Source organism: Procambarus clarkii, chromosome 61, assembly GCF_040958095.1.
Source record: "Procambarus clarkii isolate CNS0578487 chromosome 61, FALCON_Pclarkii_2.0, whole genome shotgun sequence".
In the NCBI taxonomy this organism is placed as follows: domain Eukaryota; kingdom Metazoa; phylum Arthropoda; class Malacostraca; order Decapoda; family Cambaridae; genus Procambarus; species Procambarus clarkii.
Genome location: NC_091210.1, coordinates 23,921,613 through 23,947,738, shown reverse-complemented (window position 1 = coordinate 23,947,738; position 26,126 = coordinate 23,921,613). Strand labels below are relative to the sequence as shown.

Below are 26,126 nucleotides of genomic sequence, written 5' to 3'. Positions count from 1 at the left end.
GAGATGTATTTATTGCTTATCTCAATAAACATACTTGAACTTGAACTTGAACAAACCCAATAATATTTCAACTTAGATTCAACAGAACAGAAGAAATTGTTGAACAAATGAAGCATAATCTTACTGAAGCGAATATAAAAGTCATAATTACTCAAACTCCACCTAAGTAAAACAGAAATATTTAACACTTAGTGGGCCAGCCATAGGCTTAGGGCCTGCGTAGGAATATTCCTGCAAAAAAAAAAAATACATTCCTGTATAATGCTCGCCTCAACACACCCACCACCATAATTTCTACTCGAACCACAACTCCGCCCCAAACACTCTCTGCCCGAAACATTTTGTTTCGGTCAGAAACAAGCTGTTTCTGTTATTTTTTACGTTTAAAATATTTCGGTTATTCTGGTCCCTACAATTGTCCCTTATTTTTATTTATTTTGTACACGCATTCTTTTGAATAAACATTGAATTGAATTTAACAAGTTCTATGTTACTGTTCTAACCACCATCCCTGCCACCAGTGTTGTTAGAGGTTATTCTGTAGTTCTCGTATCCTCACTACTACCTCCACACCTGCCACCATACGTTTCACTATACTGCTACCAGCACCACACATCCATCACCATAAGTTCGAATATACTGCTTCCACCACCACACCCGCCACCATAAGTTCTACTATACATCTCGTTTCCACCATCAAAGCTGTGCCACTCACAAAACTCATATGGGAGACACATAAGAAATATTACAATGCCTCAGTATTTTCTCATAGATACATCACGTTTTGGTCATATCGATGTGCATCTTATATAGCTGTGAGATATTGTCCCGAAGTTCTCAGTAACATTCTTCTAGTTTCTTAAGCTGGTTATGTACATTCATAGATGAAGCAGGAAGTGAAACTGGATAATTTGTATTACACTACCATATAAAGAGACAACTCAAGTCACATGTATCCTTTCCGAGAATCGATGATCCCACGACCCAGATACAGTTAAATCCTTCCGGTTGGCGGCCTGGCTCCTACGCACCGGATTATTATTGAGTGTTAAAATGGCCCCCAATTTTCATAATCTATATAAATAAAAATGAAAATTTTCGTTTGTTCAGAATCGGTAATCTCCGAAAGTTCTTCACCTATTGTTTTTATATTTTCACACCATGTTTCACTCGCATCCAAGCGGGTTTTTACAGACATACTATATAGATGTCACGTCTGTGACGAGAAAGAAATGCTTTTTTTAAAAAACTGTGTTTTTCATTCGTTTTTCATGTGAGGGAAATCTTCGAAACCTCTTTACTGATTGCTATGAAATTTTGATACAACGTTGAATTCAAATTGGTGCGTGTTTTTATATACCTAATATATATACCTCACCTATGACAGGAAAAAACATGTTTTTTTTTTTTAAACAGCGCCATCTGATGGACATACGAGCAACACATGTTGTAATCTCCGAAAGTTCTTCACCGATTGCTCTGAAATTGTGACACAACGTTCCATTCGAATACGCGCAAGTTTTTATATATTTATTATAGATGCAACTCCTGTGACAGGTAATAACATTTTTTTTTTAGAAACAGCAACATCTGTTGCACGTAGTAGTCCACACGCTATACGCAAAATGATACGATTCCATTTCAATGTTTCCGATTGTTGTCGGAAAATCAGACACCATTTAAAAATATCAATGCACTTGCAGATAATATTGCTGCATTGTATACACAAGTTACCCATAGAAAATGTAACTCATAGTGGAATTTTTCATCTATAGAAAACGGGATATCATTGCTACATACTATTAAAAATTCACCACCTATTATGGTGGGAATTATTCTTAAATACATTAGTCCTTGGACTTTACCATCATAAAAGCATCTCATATAAATTAACTTAATTATCAGTATTAAAATAGAGTAAATGTGACCCTTCTATCACTTTCTGATATCTGGACAATGTAGGCCAGTAGCCTCAGTAGTGAGGGAGTGGTCAGCCATTGTTGTTTAAGACCAGAGGCGCAGGGGAGCAAAATTCGGCTCCTATCATTTCTCTTGGACGAAGTGTTATGGAAACCAAAGGTCTACCATCATCAACACGCTGTCAACAATAATCAAGGGAAGTGTTCTGCCGAAACCTGTTTATCTAATCATTTTTGGCCATTAATGTCAGTAGATAGAGCAAACCGGTTAGAATGCGAACAACCTCTTAAAAAAAGGTAATTAAGCCTTGGTCTTTATGATTCATTATACAGTGTTTTCTCCGATATAGCTGTCATATATTTGGATTCTGGCTTTTAGCTAGTGCCTTTGACAGGTCAAGAAGAGGAAGCAAACTTTGTGTATCAGTTACTGGGTAACGGAAGCTGCCTCACACGAGGAAATTTGGTGTCTACATCCTAGTTATATCTGGTGGACTAAGCCTGCTGTGTAATAAGATAAGGAACCTCCTCAATGTATACTAATATATGTAGTTTAATACTGTAGTTTGATTGGCTGCATACATATAAATTCAATATAAACCCCCCCTAATGTGTAGTGGATCGATATGTGAGATAATTGCAGACATACAGTCCACTTAACATCATACAAATTGCTATCGAAAATATAAATTAATATAAATATAAATTCTATATAAATTAAATAAATAGAAATCTCACAGGTCGGTACCCCCATTATTTGGTCCTCTGGAACCGGAATATTTGGTCCTTTGAACCCACATTATTGGTCATCTTCGAGTCGGATGACAGATTATTTGGTCATGTTAGTACCGGATGAACCAGTTAACCAGTGGATTCATTAAATATACTAGTGCAGTGTGATTTATACAAAGCCAGTCATAGACGGCAGCGTAGCCTCGATCGAGCTCAAGAGCCCCTCGGTTCAGCCTCAGTCAGCGGTTACAGGGTCACCCACAGATATTTGGTGGCGTGTTATTCCGTGAGATGACAGCGCTAATATTGAAGCCAGCCAAATTAGTGGCTGTGTCTTTGCGGGATTGTTCACGGACTTCGTGGTGTTAAATTTCGCGAGAGATTATGCACGAATTTTGTGGAGTTAATTTCGCGAGGTCACTAATAATATTTAATACTTCTTGATAATATTAGAAGTTTCATAGAGGCAATTAAGAGGCTATTATCAATAATTGTGTATATTATTTCTACAAAATAGAGAATTATTTAATATATATTGCACTAGTGTTCACAATATAATATTTACCAATTGCCAACCCACAACAGGGTAGGAGATACATTGACTAGTGTTTATAGATAACCTAGTCCCCTATTACCATTGACTAGTTGAACTATTTATTGTTCATCCTAGTCCCATTATTATCATAGTCTAGTTGTACTATATTGAACAACCTAGCACCATTAATGAATGGTGCAGACCCTATTTTGGGTGTAATTTTTATCAACTCGAGTTGAGTTGTATATATAATAATTTACTTATGATCATTACACCTTTGAGTGATTAATTAGTGTCTATACCATCCTAGGGTGATATAAAAGAGCTAATCTAAAGGTACTTCCAGTGACACTAGTTTATCACTCAAATCATTAGTGTGTATGATTGTATATATATAATGTGTATTAACTTTAAGTGCTAACCTCTAGTAGAGGTAGGGTTATAGCCTAGTGATTGCAGAATTTTACCCTAGGCTACCATCAGTGCTTGTTCAGCATTATGAGCAGCCCAAGTACAAGCCCCACAAAGCTTAACCAACTAGCCAATATGAATAATGCTGGCAATGAGAAAACTGTCATACATCTAGTACTACAATTGCTGGACTTACCTCAACATGATAAGACTGCTGACTCATTACAATCCTTCAGCATGGAGTTTGAGTCACTACTAAGAACATTCAATCTTAAGGTTGATATAACTACTAGTGAATGGATGACCAAAGTAGTCCTTCAACGAAAATTGTCCAGCAATATACTAGATGAATTATATGCACATCAACATAACACCATCCTGACAGTACAGGACATCACTGGAGGTTTACATTCCATCATAAACAAACGACGTGCAAGTAAGGAAGTTAAAGCCTCATGCAAGTCTTCAAAAATAGAAAATATTAGTCAATTAAAGGGTAAAACAACTACCCCAAATAAACATCAGCCAAGTACTCTCACATCTAGTTGCAGAAAATCTAACAATGCAGCAGAATCCTCCAAGCCTACTGTTACTAGTTCACCCAAACCGGTATCTTCCAAACGTGCAGTAGGCTGGGGGATATGTATGTTCTGCAAAAAAGAAACATTCAACATACTGTTGTGCTAATTATCCAATTAGAGACAATCGTATTAAGCGACTCCAGGAATTAGGGAGATGTGCAAGGTGTCTCAAGTCACACAACATAGACTATTGTGATACCCAATTCAACACCTGCAACAGGTGTAGAAGAGGTAGGCACCATGTAGCACTGTGCAAATATACGAAATTAACGTATTCAAGACCCAAGGTGGAAGATAGCATTCCCACCACAGTAAATTACTGCAAGGTGCAACAAACAAAGAGTGTCCAATCGGCAAAGTCTAAAGGAAATACGACGTTGCCTACTGCTAAAATTACCATCCTGAATAAGAGGGCCAAGGTCCATACCCGTGGGTTGTTTGACCAAGGGTCCCAGAGAACATATGTCACTAAAAGGTTGGCAGATGAACTACAATTAAGGCCTGTAGCCCAGACGTCATTCAACATCTCAGTGTTTATAACAGATGCAGGACCTCAAGTCTACCAGGTGGTACAACCATCAGTACGTTTAGGCAGGTACGTCTGTCAAGTACAAGCCATTGTGGTGGACAAAATACCAGTAGACCTACAAGTTCAAGTTCTGAGAGCAACAGCCAAATTCCTGAGAAATAGAGGAATAAAATTGGCAGATAATATTAAGTCTGATCACCTCACTGACTTCGCTCTCCTTGTAGGGACAGACTATTGCCATCGATTCATCGGTAGCCCTACTAAATATCAGGGCATAAGCATGTTAAATTCTGCAGGAGGTAAATTATTCTCAGGCCCAGTATCAAGCCTGAGGAGACCTATGCCTGCAGATAAACAATACCAGTAGAAATCTAAATTTGTCAGCTGATTATATTTCTCCAGTAGCATTATACTAAGGAGATTACAGCTGACTATAGTAACAGAGGTTGATGTTAATATCATCATTTTAAAGCTGAAGATGAGTTCATGAGGCCTCAGTGGCAAATCAGTGAACAGTAGCCTAAACCAGCTTCAAGTCACTGCGACAAATGTCACTGAACCCACTGCAGTCTCAGAACCATACTTTACTTTAATGATGGGCTATTCAATCCTCTGATTTAATTAACTAAATTAAACCCCAATAAATCTGACGACTGATTTGATAAATTTAATATTTAATCAAGATGTATTCCATGGGCCTCAGTGTATATATATCAGTGACCAGTTACCTGAACAAACTTCAAGTTATATCTAATGTCACTGATCTCACTGCAGTCCCTGAATCATACTTGACTGTAGTACTTGATTACATTCAGTCTTCTGGGTTAAATAAAATGTATTTAGGCTTGAATTTTAGCCTTTTCAGAGTTAACAGGGAAATGAAATTGCATTAGACTTCTAACCCCTGCAACTCGAGTACGGGACATCCGTCCAGTACGAACAGATGCACAAATGTGTGATTACTAACTACTAACATCAAAATAATCTAATAATTCGAAGGAGGAGTATCGGTGTTCGTCTGTTCTAAATAGAATTTCGACCCGTGAGCAGCCCCCGGGGAATTATGTCGGAAAATCCGACACCATTTAATAATATGAATGCAATTGCAGATAATATTGCTGCGTTGTATACACAAGTTACCCATAGAAAATGTAACTCATAGTGGAATTTTCTGTCTATAGAAAACAGGATATCATTGCAAAATACTATTATAAATTCACCACCTATTATGGTGGAAATTATTCTTAAATACATTAGTCTTTGGACTTTACCATCATAAAAACATCTCATATAAATTAACTTAATTACCAGTATTAAAATAGAGTAAATGTGACCCTTTCTATCACTTTCTGATATCTGGACAATGTAGGCCAGTAGCGTCAGTAGTGAGGGAGTGGTCAGCCATTGTTGTTGAGGACCAGAGGCGCAGTGGAGGAATATTCTGCTCCTATCATTTCTCATGGGCGAAGTGTTATGGAAACCAAAGGTCTACCATCATCAACACGCTGTCAACAATAATCAAGGGAAGTGTTCTGCCGAAACCTGTTTATCTAATCATTTTTGGCCATTAATGTCAGTAGATAGGGCGATCCGGTTAGAATGCGAACAGCCTCTTAAAAAAAGGTAATTAAGCCTTGGTCTTTATGATTCATTATACAGTGGTTTTCTCTGATATAGCTGTCATATATTAGGATTCTGGCTTTTAGCTAGTGCCTTTGACAGGTCAAGAAGAGGAAGCAAACTTTGTGTATCAGTTACTGGGTGACAGAAGCTGCCTCACACAAGAAAATTTGGTGTCTACATCCTAGTTATATCTGGTGGACTAAGCCTGCTGTGTAATAAGATAAGGCACCTCCTCAATGTATATTAATATATGTAGTTTAATACTGTAGTTTGATTGGCTGCATATATATAAATTCAATATAAACCCCCCCCTAATGTGTAGTGGATCGATTTGTGAGATTATTGCAGAAATACAGTCCACTTAACATCATACAAATTGCTATCGAAAATATAAATTAATGTAAATATAAATTCTATATAAATTCATATAAATTAAATAAATATAAATCTCACAGATCGGTTCCCACAATTGCATTGAGAAATTGAATTTTTATTGATTTTTATTTATGTTTATCGAATTATTTTGTGAGACATTGCATTGGAAATGAGCTGTGTTGTTTACCATACTGTTCATTTTCGAGAGTATAGATGCCACACCTGTGACAGATAAAAACGAGCTTTCTTAAAAACAGTGACATCTGTTACACGTAGGAGCAACACATGCTGTACTAAATATCCTACAATTCCATTTCAATGTTTCTGATTTCATTTATAAAATGAATTTTCATAGATTTCGATATTTTTTTGTTTTATTTATTGTGTTTGATATTGCTTCTGAATTGAGCAGTGTTGTTTACCATACCGTTCATTTTGTGAGTATAAGTATAGATGCCACACCTGTGACAGGTAAAAACATGTTTAAAAAATAAAAACAGCGCTCTCTGTTGCATGTAGGAGCAACACACGCCACACTAAATATGTTACTATTCCATGTCAATGTTTCCGATTTCATTGATAAATTGATTTTTTGTGGATTTCGACTTATTTTCATATTGATTTAATTATTTTGTGACATTGTGTTGGAATTCAGCTGTGTTGTTTACCATACCTTTCATTTCGTGTTTTTTTTTTTTTTGTATTTTTTCATTTTGTTTTTTTAACTGTTTTTCTTATATATCAGTGTTGGGAATACCAGATCATTTGATGTTCGTAATTTTCTGATGGGAACATCTGATCATTTGGGAATGCATCAGATGAGTGAGTGGGGAATGGTGGGTAGGACGAGGGGACGGGAGTGGGGAATGTTGGAGAGGACGAAGGGACAGGGGAGGGGGTAATGATGAGGAGGAAGAGGGGACGGGGGAGTTGGGGTTAGTTGGGACGAGAGTACAGGGGAATATAGATTGTTGGGGAGGACAAAGGGGCAAGGGAGAGGGGAATACGAGGAGATGGGATGAGAGGAGGGAAATGGTAGGGTTGGTGGAGTGAGGAATGGTAAGGAGGATGAGGGGACGGTGGAGTGGAGGATGATGGGGAAGAAAAAGGGTCGGGGAGGGGGGGAATGGTACAGAGGACGAGTGGGGAAAGGTTGGGAGGGTAAGGGGATGGGGGAGTGAGGGATTATGGGGTGGACAAAGGAACAGGGGAGCAGGGAATGGTGGGGAGGTCGAGTGGACGTGGGAGTGGAGAATGGTTGGTAGGATGAGGGAATGGGGTAGTGAAGAATAATAGGCAGTACGACGGGACTGTGGAGGTGGAAATGGTGGGGAGAACTAGGAGACTGCGAAAGGTTGGTGTGGCTCAGCAACGCACATGCATTGCTGAGCCACAACAACATGTAGCCGGGTACAGCTAGTCAATATAAATAAAAATGGAAATTTTCGTTTGTGCGTAACCGCTAATCTCTGAAAGTTCTTCACCGATTGCCTTGAAATTTTCACACAACGTTCCATTCGCACCCAAGCAGGTGCGAATGGAATATTCGCTTATATACATACTATATAGATGTCACGTCTGTGACGGTAAAAAAAACATCCCTTTTCTAAAAAACTGTGTTTTTCATGTGAGGGAAATCTTCGAAACCTCTTTACCGATTGCTTTGTAATTTTGACACAACGTTGCAATCGAATAAGCACGTCTTTTTATATATCTACTATATACATGCCTCTCCTGTGACAAGAAAAAACTTTTTTTTTTAAACAGCACTATCTGTTGGACGTAAGAGCAACACAAGCTGTAATCTCCCAAAGTTCTTCACCGATTGCTTTGAAATTTTGACACAACGTTTCATTCGAATAGGCGCATCCTTTTATATCCCTACTATATAGATGCCACCCCTCTGACAGGTAAAAAAAATGCGTTTTTGAAAAACAGTGCCATCTGTTGCACATAATAGCAACATGCACGCTGTACTAAATATGTCACGAACTCCATTTCAATGTTTCCGATTGCATTGATAAATTGAATTTTCATAGATTTAGATTTATTTTATTTTTATTGAATTATTTTGTGTGACATTGTGTTGGAATTGAGCTGTGTTGTTTACCATGCCATTCATTTCGTAAGAATAAGTATAGATGCCACACCTGTGACAGGTAAAACTATGCTTTTCTTGAAAAACAGCACCATCTGTTGCATGTAGGAGCAACACACATGCTATACTATATATGTTACATTCCTATTTCAGTGTTTCTGATTGAGTTGATAATTTGTACTTTCATAGATTATGATTGATTTTAATTTTGATTTAATTATTTTGTGTGAATTGCGTTGGAAAATTGAGATGTGTTGATTACCATACCTAACATTTCGTGAGTATAGTTTTTTTTTCCTATATTCATTAAATTTTTTAACTGTCTTTCTTATATTTCAGTGATGGGAACATCAGATCACTTGATGTTCCAAATTTTCTGATGGGAACATTAAACTATTTAGGAAGGTATCGGACGAGGGAGTGGGGAATGGTGGGGATGATGAGCGGATGGAAGTGAGAGATGGTGGGGAGGACGAGGGGACAAGGGAGGGGGGTAATGGTGGGGAAGGACAAGGGGACTGGGGGAGTTTGGGATGTTGGGGACGAGGGGATGAGGGAATGGAGAATTGTGGGGAGGACAAAGGGACAGGGAAGTGGGGCATGGTGGGAAGGAAGAGGGGATGGTGGAGTTGGGAATGGTGGGAAGGACGAGAGGGACAGTGCAGTGGAGAATGAATGCGAAGCCGAGGAGAAGGGTGAGGGGGGAATGGTGTTGAGGACTGGGGGACAGGGAAGGTTGTTGAGGCTCAGCAATGCACATGAGTTGCTGAACCACAACAACGCGTGGCCGGGTACTGCTAGTAACAATCTAAATCCTTTGCTGACCTTTAAATAACCCATATTTCTTGGTGAAATGCTTTGTAAGTTAAACAAATTCATTCTTTTAAGTGTGTTTATCATCATTTAATTTAATTAATGGTTTCTATGAATTGAAACATAGTGTCTCTTTGAACATATTTTATGTTGTTGCAAGGGACGCCAATAACTGGTGGTACGTTTTGCACTATGAAATGAAGTGTTGACTCCCTAAGCAAACAAGTCAGATATATGTGAAGATAAAAGATACTGCCAATAAAAAGGTACAATCTTATTATTTTTAATCAGCAACATTGTGAGTATGATTCACCTCGAAGTGAATCTTAAAAATTTGCAATTAGTGATACCATTCGATTTAAAGTTTTTGATTATGCCTAAATAAATCAATGTAACTGAAAAATTTGGAAGGCTGTAGGATTGGCATTAATAATTTATATTTAAAAAGCTACATAATATTAGTAAGAAAGGATAATAATATATGCAAAAGATAATGGATTTACAGAAAGTCTCGAGCTATCAGTAAACATAAGTTCATCTATTTTATTACATATGAATGCAATAGAAAGGTTTACCGTGTCTTTAATAGTGTCAAATATACAGCTTATCAGTCCAAAGGGCAAAAACAGTCTCAACTAAAGAGGCGAATATATTGAGTGAACTAAGATGTTAAACTGTTAACGTAGAACATCTCTGCATAACACTATGATTTGTCACTCCACAATGTTGCATTTGACTATCACTCAGCCCAAACTTCTGTTTCGGTAGTATTTATAGTAACGATAAGGAATAGTTTACATATACCGACGTACTACATTTATACCGACGAAAGTAGGTATAAATGTAGCATTCTGTCAAATAGAATGCAAAGAGTAAGAGTCAATGAAATCAGACCAATCTAATTTCAGTGAAAAGCTCTGTGCCCCAGGGCACAGTCTTTGATCCACTTTTCTTTCTCATCCTTATCTCGGATACAGACAAAAATACTAATCACAGCTGGGTATCATCCTTTGTAGATAATACAATAATCAACATGAAAATTTCCTATGTAGAAGGCACAAAAAACAACAAGCCGGTAATAATAAAATCGATATTAATATGTTCCAGGTACTTAGGTATGGTGGAAACGAGAAACCTAACGAGAAACAGGGTACAAGACATAATCAGACTTATTGATGGAAAATAACATATATGTGTGATCTGGGAACAATGATGTCTGGTGACCTGACATTCAGTAAACATAAACGAGCAAATATAGCGTCAGCCAGTAAAATTATAGGATAGTTTATGTGAAACTTCAATTGCAGGGATCCCTCAGCAATGTTAATACTATTTAACTCATTGGTGTTGTCGTGGTACTCACGTTCCCAATCAGAGCAGGGGAGATGTCTGAAATAGAGGGAATGCAAAGAATGTCTATCACTTAATGTATCACTAGAAATGTATCACTTAATATATATATAGAAGATACAGGAAGGCCAGAGCCAAAATTTTTGCAGTAGAATAGCAACATACGGGAACGAAAGACGGGAAATGCAGAATTGAACATTGACTAGAGGTGCCATATACACAATCAGAGAGCACTCGCTGAACATCTGGGGTCCACTACCGCTCAGTACTATCCCAACAAGCATTTAAAATATTGCAGCAACAAAGGTCGGCTTCTTCAAGAAATAAATATATAAGTTCTTGTAAGAAGTGACAGTCCAACCGGGTTGTAATGGATATTTGGGCTGTGTGAGATCCAAGAAACAGCCTGTTGGACCAAGTTTTCACAAACCGGTCATGGCCCAAGACGGTCCTTGGGGAGAAGAACTCTCGAAGCCCTTTCCAAATAAAATCCTTGAAAGATAATAGAACTTATGACAATACTGGTAGCGAGGGTATTGACGAGAGTAGTATAGTAGAACATGTGAAAGCACTGGTAGAATCAGTACCAGAGGTGGTGAAGCGAGCAGTATTGTAGAACATATGAAAATTATTGGTGGCATGGGTATTCATGCGAGCAAAATAGTAGAACATACGAAAACACTTTGGTAGGAGTGGTAGCATGAACAGTAAAATATATCTCATAAAAACATTAGTAGAGAAAATGAGGATTATGAAGATCCGCTCAAACGACTGAAATCGAGGACTGATGGATGACCGTATTGTGTGCTTATCGTGAAGGTGTGCGCACATGTCCCAGCTATGCCGGGACACGCACTTTTGTCCCGGTCGCACCGGGACACGCACCTTTGTCCTGGATATGCCAGGACAAAGTATTGATGTTTCAATTCTTTGAAACTGAGTATTGAAATATGATATGGTAATGCGGGAGAAAGGAAAAAAAAGGTACATCACTGATTACTGAACTGATACTGAAACGATGTACATTGAATACTATTAAAATGATAGGTTAGGAATAGAAGTAGTAGGATAAACAATCAAGCTTTTAGTTTTTGCAGTGAAAATAATAAAATAATGCACTAAAATTATCCCATGCATTAAGTAGAGAAGTTGAATAGGTGTTAATCTGTCATGGATATAATATTCGTTAAATAAATCCTTGAGCCACGTTATTGTGACTCATCGCCTGCATAATATTCGTTAGACCTGAAATATTTAGGTGTAACCTAAAACCAACATTCAATAGGTGCTTTACTTTGGTGTCAATGAGTAAGAAGATAAAAAAGTCTGTTAAACACATGTTCGCAACAAAGCTTAGCATACGTGAGTTGGCTGGGAGTGCAAGAAATGATGCACTTAATAATGAAATAATTATAATGTTTAGTGTGGGAACATAGATTCTTTGAAGAAAAAATATATTAAGATATCACTGAGATGAAAGGAAAACTGCATAGGTTTGTTGTGAATGACAAAATCTTCACTTTGAGTTATAATATGTCAATTAAATACTCCCCCAAAATGTCCAACAAACGTCTACTTCTGATTTGTGGAAGTAGTAGGGAATAATGATTCTCATAGAAATGATAGGCTGAAGAAGCATAAATAGTTGAACTAAGTGTAGATGCAGTATATTGGGGAAAGACACTTAGCCCAAAATTACATCAATGTGAACAAAACAAAGTGCTAGTATGATTGAAATTCAGTAGAAGAGGATTGGTTGAGGTCTCTTATTAAATATCTTAAATATTCATGAATCATGAGTTATGAGCCAAAAGGTAAAATTGAGATTGACTTAGCAATAACTTACAAGGAGAAATCTTGCAATCTTATATCGAAAGGAAACCTTCGATGTCATAGTTTGATAAGGGAAATGACATCAGCTTATGGGTGAGAATAAAGATTGTACTTAGAGCGTTATACCGAAGCATACGTGCAAAGAGATGAGCTGTTAAACTTGTTACCTAAACTAGGATTGACTAGAGAGTGGAAGATGAGTTCGAGAGATATGTAGTTAAAACAAAGATTTCTCTCACATATCACAGAAAAATTCTTACAGAAGAGAGTTAATGTGCTAGTGTGAGCACCTTGTGACTTCAAGTTTATTGTGTGAGTTGGTCAAAAGAATAATTTAAGACTAGTGTTTTTTCTGAAATGGGATTTATGTGAGAGATATGAGACAGAATTTGTCAAATGAAGGATTGACTTTGAAAGTGTATATGTAATGCGAAGTGCAGCAGGAAATAGTAAGTAAACTAGATTTGAACAAAAAGAAAGACAGTTAGAACTCAAAAAAGTAAGACCCTGTGAACTCACTTTGAAAAAAACATAAAACACATTCATGACTCTGTAAATTAAAACACTGTGAACTTACATAAAAAAAACCTGCCACTGAAAAACTAAATCAGAAATAAAAACAAAAAACTAATTCAGTCATAAAAACTAAGTCACTCAGAAAAAACTAAGTCATGAGAGGATGGGTCACAGGAAATATAGGTTCACTACTACAAAGTGAATACTCCCCTGCTTTTTGGCAAGGAGCTGTTATGGTGCCCTCTCCTATTTCTTTCGTTTGCCTGCTTTAAGAGTCATATCAGCTCCCCCTATTGATTCTCTGAGGTTAAGGGAGTCTATTGATATATGAGGCGACCAGACCGGCTGCCAGTGAAGGGAGAAAGTTACATTATAAGTTGTAAGTAAGGGGAAATTGGCGCCCTGATATAAAATGAAAGAGTATCCCCTACTGCAGATATGACTTTTGGAAGGGACACTAGCCGATCGCGGATTGGCCGACTTAGGTCGCGGGCGACCAATCAGGGCCCGCCGTGACGTCACCGAGTGCCCCAGGAGGCGCCAACGTGAGAGTTGACCTGACCGTGAAGGCGAGAGGACGCACCTCGGTCAGCTCACAAGGATTTGAGGCTCTACAAGCCTTTCTTAGTGGATTAGAGCTGGCTATCGCAGCCCATCTTGTGCATTGGAGACCCCACGCTTCTGGGAAGCAAAAAGGAACCAAGTTTATTGATCAAAAGAGTGCCAAACTTGGAAAATATTCGGCGACGACGCAGGGCGGCGACGCTGGACGTTGAGGGCCTGGAAAGGTGTGGCGGGCAGGCCTAGCTGTGACCGGGTCACATCCACTGAGGGTCTTGGAAGGACGACACCGTTCCTAGGACAAGGAGCAACGCCTTGTGGAATGGGCGAGTGTGGGAAAATAGTGATTACCTCAGTGCCCATCGATGAACCAGGATTGGGGTAGCTGAATCTCAGGGATTGGAACGGCGACGACGCGAAGGCTCCACGACACCTGAGGACCTGTGGAACGTTCTGGATCGTCAAGCATCGACTCAGGAAGCGTGGGAACCTCACACCATCGAGGGACAGGCGTCGTGAGCAAGGAATGTAAGGTAGATCATTTTCCCTCCCATTACCCCTTGTGTGAGTAGGCTGGATAGACCACAATATTCACTTATGTATATGGCAATAGGACATTAATACTTTAGTAGTAGAATAGGCTGCAAGGCAGCTTGTGTCCAGGACTGTCAGAAGGGACAGTGTGTATGGATGGCAGGACAGTAAAGAAGAGGCGCCGATGTGGTGAAGAGGCCCTCCTGTGAGAGAGTGTGGGACTCCTGTCTTTCTGCCCAGTTGAAAGAGTGTTGGAGGTCGTGGAAGAAGACGCTGACGATCTCCAGACTTATTATCCTTATTTTCATATTCATGTATTACTTGTGATTGTATGTGTGATCATGTAATTTGCATCAGTAAATTCACACTTTTATCATTGTGTTTAAGTGTGCCTCCATTATAATATTTCTCTATGAGCATACACGAAGGTTATCATAGTACCACCTAGGGAACACTACGTTCTCTATAGAAGTTCTTATTGCCTGGAGAATGGTAAAGACAGCACGGACATATATAAAAGTGTACCCTTAGCCATCCGATCAGTATCAGTGCCTGAATGGTGGCAACTAGTAACGTGGTGGCTAGAGAGAGGTAAAGCCACACAGACCTTCCTGGGAGAGTACCCTGGGCCGACAGTCTAGTAACAGATCTATGGGAGTAGCAACCTTCTGGCTACAAACAATACATAATACACCCACTGAACTGCATTGCTGGGGTGCAGATATAATAACCCAGCTGGCGACCTTGTTAAGAAGAAGATAGAGAAGACAGGTGGGAAAGGAGTTCCTGCAACCTTTTTGTCTGGCAGGAAAGAATCAGGGAGGTTATGGTGATAAGGTAAGCCTGAGTCTTCCTTCACTCCTCCACGGGTCTAGGCCGGAACTGTTAACAGCAGTTTCCCCGTGTTTGACTGAAGGGCTTCCAGGGTGAATCAGTGGCACCCCCTTTTGTGGTGGAAGCAAAGACCTGCGGAGGTGGGCATTGTTAGTCCTCTCCTGTGTGACCAAGGAGACTCCGGTGAATCCCGGGAGTCGGAGGGGCTGAGTACTCGGCCTTTTGAATCCCTAGCAGCTGAGTGCTAGCAGAGCCCCGGCCCACCCCCCGTGACAAGAACTGGCGCTCACACTTTTCTCGCTACAGCCACCTTACACCTGATCTACCTTACATTCCTGGCTCCCGACGCCTGTCCGTTGATGGTGTGAGGTTCCCACGCTTCCTGAGTCGATCCTTGACGATCCAGAAACGTTCCACAGGTCCTCAGGTGTCGTGGAGCCTTCGCGTCATCACCGTTCCAATCCCTGAGATTCAGCTACCCCAATCCTGGTTCATCGATGGGCACTGAGCTAATCACTATTTTCCCACACTCGCCCCTTCCACAAGGCGTTGCTCCTTGTCCTAGGAATGGTGTCGTCCTTCCAAAACCCTCAGTGGATGTGACCCGGTCACAGCTAGGCCTGCCCGCCACACCTTTCCAGGCCCTCAACGACCAGCGTCGTCGCCGAATATTTTCCAAGTTTGGCACTCTTTTGATCAATAAACTTGGTTCCTTTTTGCTTCCCAGAAGCGCGGGGTCTCCAATGCACAAGATGGGCTGCGATAGCCAGCTCTAATCCACTAAGAAAGGCTTGTACAGCCTCAAATCCTTGAGAGCTGACCGAGGTGCGTCCTCTCGCCTTCACGGTCAGGTCAACTCTCACGTTGGGGCCGCCCGTGGCACTCGGTGACGTCACGGCGGGCCCTGATTGGTCGCCCGCGACCTAAGTCGGCCAATCCGCGATCGGCTAGTGTCCCTTCCAAAACGTCATATCTGCTCTTTCATTTTATATCAGGGTGCCAATTTCCCCTTACTTACAACTTATAATGTAACTTTCTCCCTTCACTGGCAGCTGGTCTGGTCGCCACATATATCAATAGACTCCCTGAACTTCAGAGAATCAGTAGGGAGAGCTGATATGACTCTTAAAGCAGGCAAACGAAAGAAATAGGAGAGGGCACCATAACAGAGCATATCACACAAACTTTGATTTAAACTGACTAGTGAAACACCAATGTGATCTTGTGAGAGAGAAAAAATATATATAAGCAGTTCATCAAACATTGAACGATATTGAATTTATGTACTGTTAATACTACCATAATGATATGTTAGATAAAGGTTTGAGCATGTTATGACGATCAATCTACTAGTTTTCACCAGTAAAATAACATAAGCAATAAGTAGTGATAGGATAAGTAGATTACACACAGAAATCACAGTTGCGATATGCATCAAATGAACAAATCCACAAGGGCCGTGACGAGGATTCGAACCTTCGTCCGAGAGGATCCCAGGAAGGAAAGGAAACTATCAGGAGAAAGCGCCAAGCCAGCACGATTATATAGCACTTGGAAGGGATAAGTATTAGGGATGGGGCGGGAGGAATGGTGCCCAACCACCTGGACGGTCGGGGAATGAATGCCGACGTGCATGAAGCGAGATCCTTACCGCCAATGTAGGGATCCTAGTAAACAAATTGCTAACCTTAAATAGATTACACTCCTTCTATAGCAAAAAAATCTCCAGGCCAGCAGAACACGATGCCATGTCGCATGGAAATCTCCAAGTTAGACGCAAAAATATGATTTAAATAAAATATACAGTTCACAGTAATATTCGTTTAACGTTACAATGCTTCGTGGTAAATCATGCCACGCCGATTTTGGTTACATCATTCAAACCCCATTAGCACCTATTCGCCTCATATCCTTAACCATCACAAATATTTAATTATGTGATTTACCCATATTGATGCAGGCACGATAAATACTCTTCAGTTCATAAAAGAAGATTGCCAATACATTACTCAGGCCTCACTACATTTCCTTTGTTACGTGGTTTCCCTAAATCGTATTAAGAGTCAACAGCAACCTTGTGATAGATTTCATCGTCCCAACAGCTTATTCATCCCAATAAATCATATATTGCATTTTGTTATGTTAAGGGGTCGGTACACAATTTACAACCTTCCTCAAACACTCTCAACATTTTGTGTTTAATCTACACGGGAAATGCTACAACTTTTGTTAATGGATCAATGTCATAACATGAACAGGAAAAATATTTAAATATATATATTTAAAATGTTTACTATTTCACAGATTCATATTAACTAAACTAATTTAAAATTTCACCAATTTTTATTTTATCATTGTAGGCTCAGAATGTCATATAACGTTTATTTTCATTGCTCTAAAATATTGTTTGAGAACATAGTTTACTGTAAAAAAAATAGTAAATGTGCCCTTCAAAATATGCAGTTTATTGATTTATGAATAAATGAAAGCAATGAAATCTTATAACTAAGGATGTTGCAGATAATATGTAAAAATAGTAAGAATTGCTCTGAAACTTAAGATTGTATGTTGTCTTAATGATGAAAATCCTGTTCATGCAGAAAAATTAAGGTAAAATTCTCGATAATGAATATAGGAGTTCGAATTTATGACATAGCTTGTAAGTTTTATTAAATACTGCTTAGCATTCATACTCGAATATGGGAAAGTTATGGGCCAATATGTATTGAAATGAAGTGAAGAAAAAATATCCACCCAAAAAAACAAAATATTTGGATAAGGATAATGGATTAGGGGGATATTTAAGTACACTTTATATAAGTGATAAAGCTCTCATCTGGTCCCAATTCAGCATAAACAACCTGAAGAGACAAAGAAAATAATTTGAAATCTGTGAATAACTCGGCTAAAAATTTAAAAGTCACAAGTTTTGCCACCTGTGGCATAATTACATTCACCCACATTGCCCAAGATGTAGAACCCATAGGAAAATCAGATGAGAAACAAAGGAGAAAAAAATCCCCCCCCCTTCCCGACAAAACCGGGTGGACATAAGAAATAGTGGCATTTGGCAATGTATTTATATAATATATCATAAAGTACAGCAACATGACATAACTACTCATTACTATTTGTGTGAAATTTTGCCATCCAGTTAATAATCAGAAATCCTAGAAGACACCAGCTGCATATCTACTTTATGGAACCTCCTTATTACTACGCCTCTTCATTGAGCGTCGAACAGGTGCTTGCATCTCTTTATCATTGCATTATCCATAAGTTCCATTAACCAGAAGGTGGTGTTGTTATCATTAATACTGATGATGCATTTTTTTAATTCATATAAAATCCATTTCTTACCATATTGGAATAAAATTTTCATGAGACTGATGCCAAATAACACGAGATTTGTTTAACCTTTTTCACTATATTTCATTTTTGGACAAATATTTATGTGCACTCGGCCCCATAATTCATCTAGCCAGTATGTAATAATATTTATGTAGGACAATCAGTAAACCTACAAAGTATCCATATTATTCAAGTAAGTTTTTCACCAAAAAAATATTGATAACTACCTATATGTACTTAAATACTCCAACCACGATCTAATAACATGTTGTTAACGTGGTGAGGGTTTAACCAGGGTATTTAGGTCATATTGAAATTCATGTCACAGGTAGTAAAAACTCAGCTTTAATAATAAATAAATATTTAACTTAAAAGTTATTGTAAGGTACAATAATTTAGCATAATACACAAATTACATAAACATCTTCAAAAATCTGCACATTTACACATAAAAGGACACACTTGCAGAAAACTATAAATACACAAAACAAAACATACAGGATAAAATACATATAACTTCACATTTACACACAACGTATAACATTTACACAAAACGTATTTTCGCAAATTGCATACACAAATTAAAATAAATTTCACAAAATCCCATCATGTACAATATCAATTTACACTTGCACGAATAAAAATGCCCCTTCACAAAATCACACTAGCACACAGAAACCCATTTTACACAAAAATCCCAAACACAATTGAACAAATTCACAAAATCCATAGTTATAAGCAAAAACATGCACATTAGCACGAATCAAAATAAACTTTCACAAAAATCTCACAAACATGTGAAACACGTTTGCAAATTGCATACAATCACAAATCAAATAACTATTTTTAAAATAAAAGACCTATTCACACAAAGAACTATTTTTCACTCACAAAAAAACACATGCACAATTTGCTCAATTACACAAATTGTACAAAGACACTTATACACAACTTGCATACTCACACACAACTATAATATTTTATTACTAAGTTTCCATTACCATTTCATTCACATCATATTCCAATACTAGGTTTAAAAAAAAAAAAATCACCAATTCGGCATATTCATAATTTCACAGGTCGCCGCTATACCAGATGATAGCAGCGCTGTATCCAAAGGGTTTAATCCTCATAAACACACATCTCTTTGGATATTATATATTAAAAAAAATAATGCTTAACTGTTCTACAGCCCTGTCCCCAGTATTTTCTGATTTCATTAAATTTATATCTATTGTTTTAATACATTAAACACTGTATTAATTTTCCCCATGTTACAACCATGCATCCACTCCAACAATGTAAACAATATTTTTGTTTGCGCACCAACTGACTCGTCCAGCAGCCTTACTGGTTAATCTCATTGTGTTACATACAGTAACATGTCTTTTTGCATTTTCTAACATAAGTTGACTTATTCATTCAACAAGCTCACATGTTTCATATTTTAAATTACAATGCAATTTTAGGAAATAATTTAGCATACAAACACATATATATTCAGAAATGCAATACAAATATATACACTCCCAATCTTTTTCTTTGCTCGCATACATACCCCATTCTAGTTTATCTTATATAAAACTAAATTCAACTAAATTTATCTCAACAGAAATCTAAATCTAATTAATTTAAGCAAATTTAAGATATCCTATAAAAAATTATGTTAATTTATCATGACAGAACCAACATTTAATTAAATCTAGCTAAATTGAAGCTAACCCCAACTCAAATTTATTAGAATTAATCATAACACAACCTAAATTTAACTTTTTCCCAATTCTACCAAAATATGACTCAGTTTGTCCTAACAGAACCTTAATTTATCTAAATGTTACTAAATTTAAGCCATTTATTATATTCTATTAAAATTTATCCTACCAAAAACTCAAATATCCTACCACAAATATAGCTAAATTTTACTTACCTCTATAAAAAACAAAAATAAAGATAAGGAATGCACAGAAAGGCTAAATTTTATAAGCACACAATTATATGTACAAATGCAAAACAAGTGGAGACACACACATACAGTCTTGTGTCTTCACTCATATAATATTCACCCTGTAGCCAGTCTGTGGAAAAACGATATTTCCCAGGCTCAAAGGCACGTAAAAAAAACTAAGTGACTGGAAAAAAATATATGACTAGAGCTGACTTTTAGAATAAATATATATTGAAAAATTAGGGATCATTTTGTGTCTTCAGCGTTCAATTAAAAATTTAGTAAGACTACAACCGACCCATGATGTCATTCAAATAAAATTTTAGTAAGGCTTTTACTTATCCTCTAATAAAAACAAAAGGGTCATTCATAGGCTTACTGCATAATATTTAGGTGATGATGTTGACAATACAGTAAAACTATTGAAAACATTTTTGGCGAGGGCAGTGACAGTACCAGTGCAGTAGAATATGTGACAATTTTGGTGGAAGGTGTGGTGAGAGAAACAGTATAATGGAATTTATGAAACATTCTTAGTGGGTGTGGTGATGCAAGTAGTTGATTAGAAATTATGGTAGTGGAAGTGATTGTGTATACAGCACCTTAAAAATTTATCATTGCACTCTCTAAAACATGATAACATTGTTGGAGATGGTGGGTGAGCGAGAAAAATAGTAGAATGTATTATGGCTAAAAATGTGGTGTGAGCTTGCATGAACAGTAGAACTTATGAAAATAATGAAGGAATGATAATTGGAAGAGTATAGTAGGAGTCGCATCAAAATTGCTGCTGTGGGTGGTGTTTATGAAAACATTGTTGGAGGTGATTGGGCGAGCGGTATATTAGAACTAATGAAAACACAGGTGAGAAGGGTGATGCTATGAGTATAGTAGAACGGTTGGCAACATTGGTGGCAGGGGTGGTAGTGCGGGCAGTATAGCAGCACTTATTAAAACACTGTTGGTGGGGACGGTGGAGCAAGCTCCATATTAGAGCGCTTGAAAACATTGGTAGGGGTGGTAATGATCTGAGCAGATTAGTTGTAGAGAACATTGGTAGCAGGGGTGGTGATGCGAGCAGAATAATAGAATTTATGGTGAATGGAGTGTTTGTCCAACAGTATAGTAGAATTTTTTGTGGTGAGAGCAGTACAGTAGAACGTATGGAGGTAGTTGTTGTGGAGCGAGCAATATACAAGAACTTAGGGTAGTATCTGAATGGTAGAACTCATGAAAATATTTGTGGCTGTAGAAGTGGTAATATCAGTAAAGTAGAATTGTTAAAAATATTAGTAGCGATATTGGCTAGGCGAGTAGTACTGCAAATCTTATGAGAACATTGTTGGCGTAGAGAGCACAACAGTAATGAGACATTTGTGGGAATGGTGATGATGCAAAATTATAGTTGAACATATGGAATAATTTTTTTATGGTGGGGGTTATGGTGCGAGCAGTATATTAGAACTCATGAAAACAGGTGTTGGTGGTGCGAGCAGGTATTAGAGTGTTAATGGCAACACTGATACCTGGGTTGGTTATGTGAGTTGTACATTAAAATTCATGACATCATTGTTGGCGGGCGTTGTGACAGGAGCAGTACAGTATAACATATTAGAACATTGGTGGTAGAGGTAGTGATGGAAGCAGCATTGAAATACTTTTGAAAACATTGTTGGTCAGGGTGGGTAAACGAGTAATATAGTAGAAAGCATTGTTGCAGGTTGGTGGTGCGAGCAGTACAGTAAACCGTATTTCTGCGGGGTGGTGGTGCGAACAGTACAGACGAATGTATTGTTGCAGGGTGGTGGTGTGCGAGCAGTTCAATAAAACGAATTATTATGTGGTGGTGATACACACGCAGTACAATAGAACGAATTGTTGCAGTGCAGTGGTGCGAACTGTACAATAGATTTTATTCTTGATGGGCAGTGCGAGAAGAGAAATAGAACGTATTGTTGCAGGGTGATGGTGTTAGAAGTACAGTAGAATGCTTTGTTCTGGGGCGGTGATGTGATCAGTACAGTACAATGTATTGTTGTGGGGCAGTGGTGCGAGCAGTACAGTAGAACGTATTGTTGCAGAGTGGTGGTCAAAGCAGTAGAATATATTGTATTGTTGTGGGGTTCATGCGAGCAGAACAATGGAACGCATTGTTGCGGGGCTGTGGTGCTTGCAGTAAAGAAGAACGTATTGTTGTGGGGTGGTGATGCCAGCTGTTCAGTAGAACGTATTGTTTCGAGGCCGTGGTGCGAGCAGTACAGTAGAACATATTGTTGCGGATTGGTGGTGCGAACAGTACATTAGAACATATTATTATGGATTGGTGGTGCGAGCAGTACAGTAGAATGTATTGTTGCTGTGTTATGGTGCCAGCAATACAGCAGAACGTATTGTTGTGGGGTGGTGGTTCGAGCAATACATAACAATATATTGTTGCAGAGTGGTGGTGCGAGAAGTACAGTAGAACACATTGTTGCAGGTTGGTGTTGCCAGCTGTATAATATAACGTACTGTTGCTGAGCAGTGGTGTGATCAGTACAGTAGAACGAATTGTTGCCGGGCGATGGAGAGGGCAGTACATTTGTTGGGGAGGAGGGGTGCGAGTAGTATTGTCATACTGAAGACAATATGGGTAGAGGAGGGTTATGGTACGATCAATATATATAATATGCGTTATGGCAACACTGATGGTAAGGAAAAAGTGTAAGTAACGAAGGTAAACTAAAAAAAAATTGTAGTATGAGATGAGGTGCAAAGGTGATTTACATATTTATTGTAATGTAGGTTGTATTGTTATTAAAATTGAGGTGGGGTGTTATTGTTGGCCTTATTGTGGCATTGGTTGTACTGTTAGCAGTATTGTGGCAGGGTGGTACTGTTAGCAGTATTGTGGCAGGGTGGTACTGTTAGCAGTATTGTGGCAGGGTGGTACTGTTAGCAGTATTGTGGCAGGGTGGTACTGTTAGCAGTATTGTGGGGATGTGGTATTGTTAGCACTATTATGGTGGGGTGGTATTGTTAGCACTATTATGGTGGGGTGGTATTGTTAGCACTATTATGGTGGGGTGGTATTGTTAGCACTATTATGGTGGGGTGGTATTGTTAGCACTATTATGGTGGGGTGGTATTGTTAGCACTATTATGGTGGGGTGGTATTGTTAGCACTATTATGGTGGGGTGGTATTGTTAGCACTATTATGGTGGGGTGGTATTGTTAGCACTATTATGGTGGGGTGGTATTGTTAGCACTATTATGGTGGGGTGGTATTGTTAGCACTATTATGGTGGGGTAGTATTGTTAGCAGCATTGTAGCTGGGTGGTATTGTTAGCAGTATTGTGGCATTGGTTGTATTGTTAGCAGTGTTGTGGCAGGTAGGTATTGCTATCAGTATTGTGGCAGGGTGGCATTGTTAGCAATATTTTGGTGGGGTGGTATTGTTAGCAGTATTGTCGTGGGTGTGGTATTGTAAGCAGATTTGTGGTTGGGGCGTATTGCCAACAGTAGTTTGGTGGGTTGGAATTGTTAACAGTATTGTTAGCAGTGCAGTAAAACTTCTCTTTCAATCACGTCTTGTCTTCTCTTGTGTGGTCGTCTGGTGTTCTGTTTGTTTGAAATGTAAAAAACAGCAATCAATGATCCATGTTACCGGTCATTAAAATATAATATTTGTTCCGCAGCTGTATGCTTCCTGAAGTATGAGTCTCACCTCACCGTGGGTGCAAGCATTGCTGCTGGCTCCGCCTTGTACTGGTACGTAAACTGTCAGTAACACCATCAACACCTCCATGTACTGGTGCGTGAACCGTCAGTAACACCATCAACACCTCCACGTACTGATACGGGAACTGTCAAGTAGCAGCACTAAAACCTCCATGTACTGGTACGTGAACTTCCAGTAACACCATCAACACCTCCACGTACTGGTACGAGAACAGTAACAGCACCAAGACCTCCATATACTGGTGCGTGAACTGCGTCATCACCAACCATCAACACCAATGAACTCATTTTCCATCAGTGATCAGTCCAAATGATGAGTAAGATAACTCTGAGAGACGTATGAACAGGTTGACTATAACCAAGACTCACTCAAGGTATACCTACAGGAATATACTCCTCAGTAATCTCTTTTACTCGAAGTATACAATCCGAGATGTGCGCTAAATAACCTCGATTATATGGAGTATACATACCAGGAGGTTTACTCAATTTACATACAGTTTTATTTAATCCTTAATTGTGTCTGGGATTTAAGTATTTAAATTTTATGTTTTAAATTGGCGTGTGAAAATTATATAATTACACTCAAGGGTAACCGGCATTACCCCAGGTCTTTCTGTTTACCATTTGTCCAACTATCTTTCCAACCATTTATTTATCTATTAATTTATGTATCCGTCTATCTATCCATCTCTGTAGCATTCTATCCTTCCCTTTATTTACTTATCCATCAATCTTTATCTTTATCTCTCCAATCATCTATTTATATATTTATTCGTCTCTCTCTCTCTCCAGACCATTCTCTCTGCCAATTTGCATAGGCCAGGCTTCAAATGCATGGCCTCCAATTTTGAAAAGACAGGCAGTCAAACAGACATACGGACAGACAGAAAGACAGACATACAGACAGAAAGACAGACATTCAAAAATTCTCTCTGATAGTATGATTTGTTTAATTTTATATTAAACTAAACAGACCATCCTCCTGTTTAGGTAATACTGTTTTAGGTAACACAATTTACCTGTTTTAGGTAACACAATTTACCTGTTTTAGGTAACACAATTTACCTGTTTTAGGTAACACAATTAACGATGTGGACCATCGTACATATTGTGAGAGTTTGGATTATGGAATTTGAAAATTGGTATTGAATTTTGGATAATTTATGAATTTTTTTTCCTTAACTCCTTTAACCTTATTCCTGTCCTGATATTCAAATAGACATATGTCGACTTTGCAGGAAAGTCTAGATGGGTCGCCTGAGGAAGGATTTGCTTAGCTAACACACCCAGTGTAGTAAGCAGCTCATTCCTCACTCTGGGACCATATAAGAACAATTGACTAGGCGCGAGCAAACGCCGAGACCTCAAAAAGTTTAAATCCCTTCCACTTAGGTCGTTGACCTTCGTCATTCGCAGGAGCGAATCTAACGAGTAGGTCCTGGGGCTCTCACAACAAAATTTATTGTTGTGTAGTGTTGTATATTTAGCTCTAAACACAAGAAGCAGTCTCAATTTAATAATCGAGTGGCAGAACTTAAGTAGTGCAATAAAATGTGTGGGGTGTAACGAAGAGACAGTGTTCAACATAAAAACCCAATTTATTCAATAAAGTACTAACTACTATAACAACGAAAAAAATATCAATGACGTTACTCGAAATCCTTCGTGTGACACTTTCACTGACAGCTAGACACCAGCCCCACGGACTGCATAATGAACTAACTCGAACATACTCAGTGAATACAGATTAATCCATACCACGATGGATTCAGGTGACTAATTTACGTAGTTAATCACCACGTCTACGTTATTTTGCAATGACGTTACTCTTCCCACAAATCAATTAAATTACCTGTCCTCA

At 38.5% G+C, this 26,126-nt stretch overlaps 1 long non-coding RNA gene across 1 annotated transcript in view; it reads left to right on the top strand.

Annotated features, from left to right (window-relative positions):
- LOC138354041 (uncharacterized) overlaps window positions 1–24,863 on the top strand; it is an 81,550-nt gene extending 56,687 nt beyond the window's left edge. Inside the window, exon 3 of the long non-coding RNA XR_011223400.1 lies at window positions 24,220–24,863. This is a non-coding gene — a long non-coding RNA (uncharacterized lncRNA). The remainder of the gene's footprint in view (window positions 1–24,219) is intronic.
- The last annotated feature ends 1,263 nt before the right edge of the window (window positions 24,864–26,126 follow it).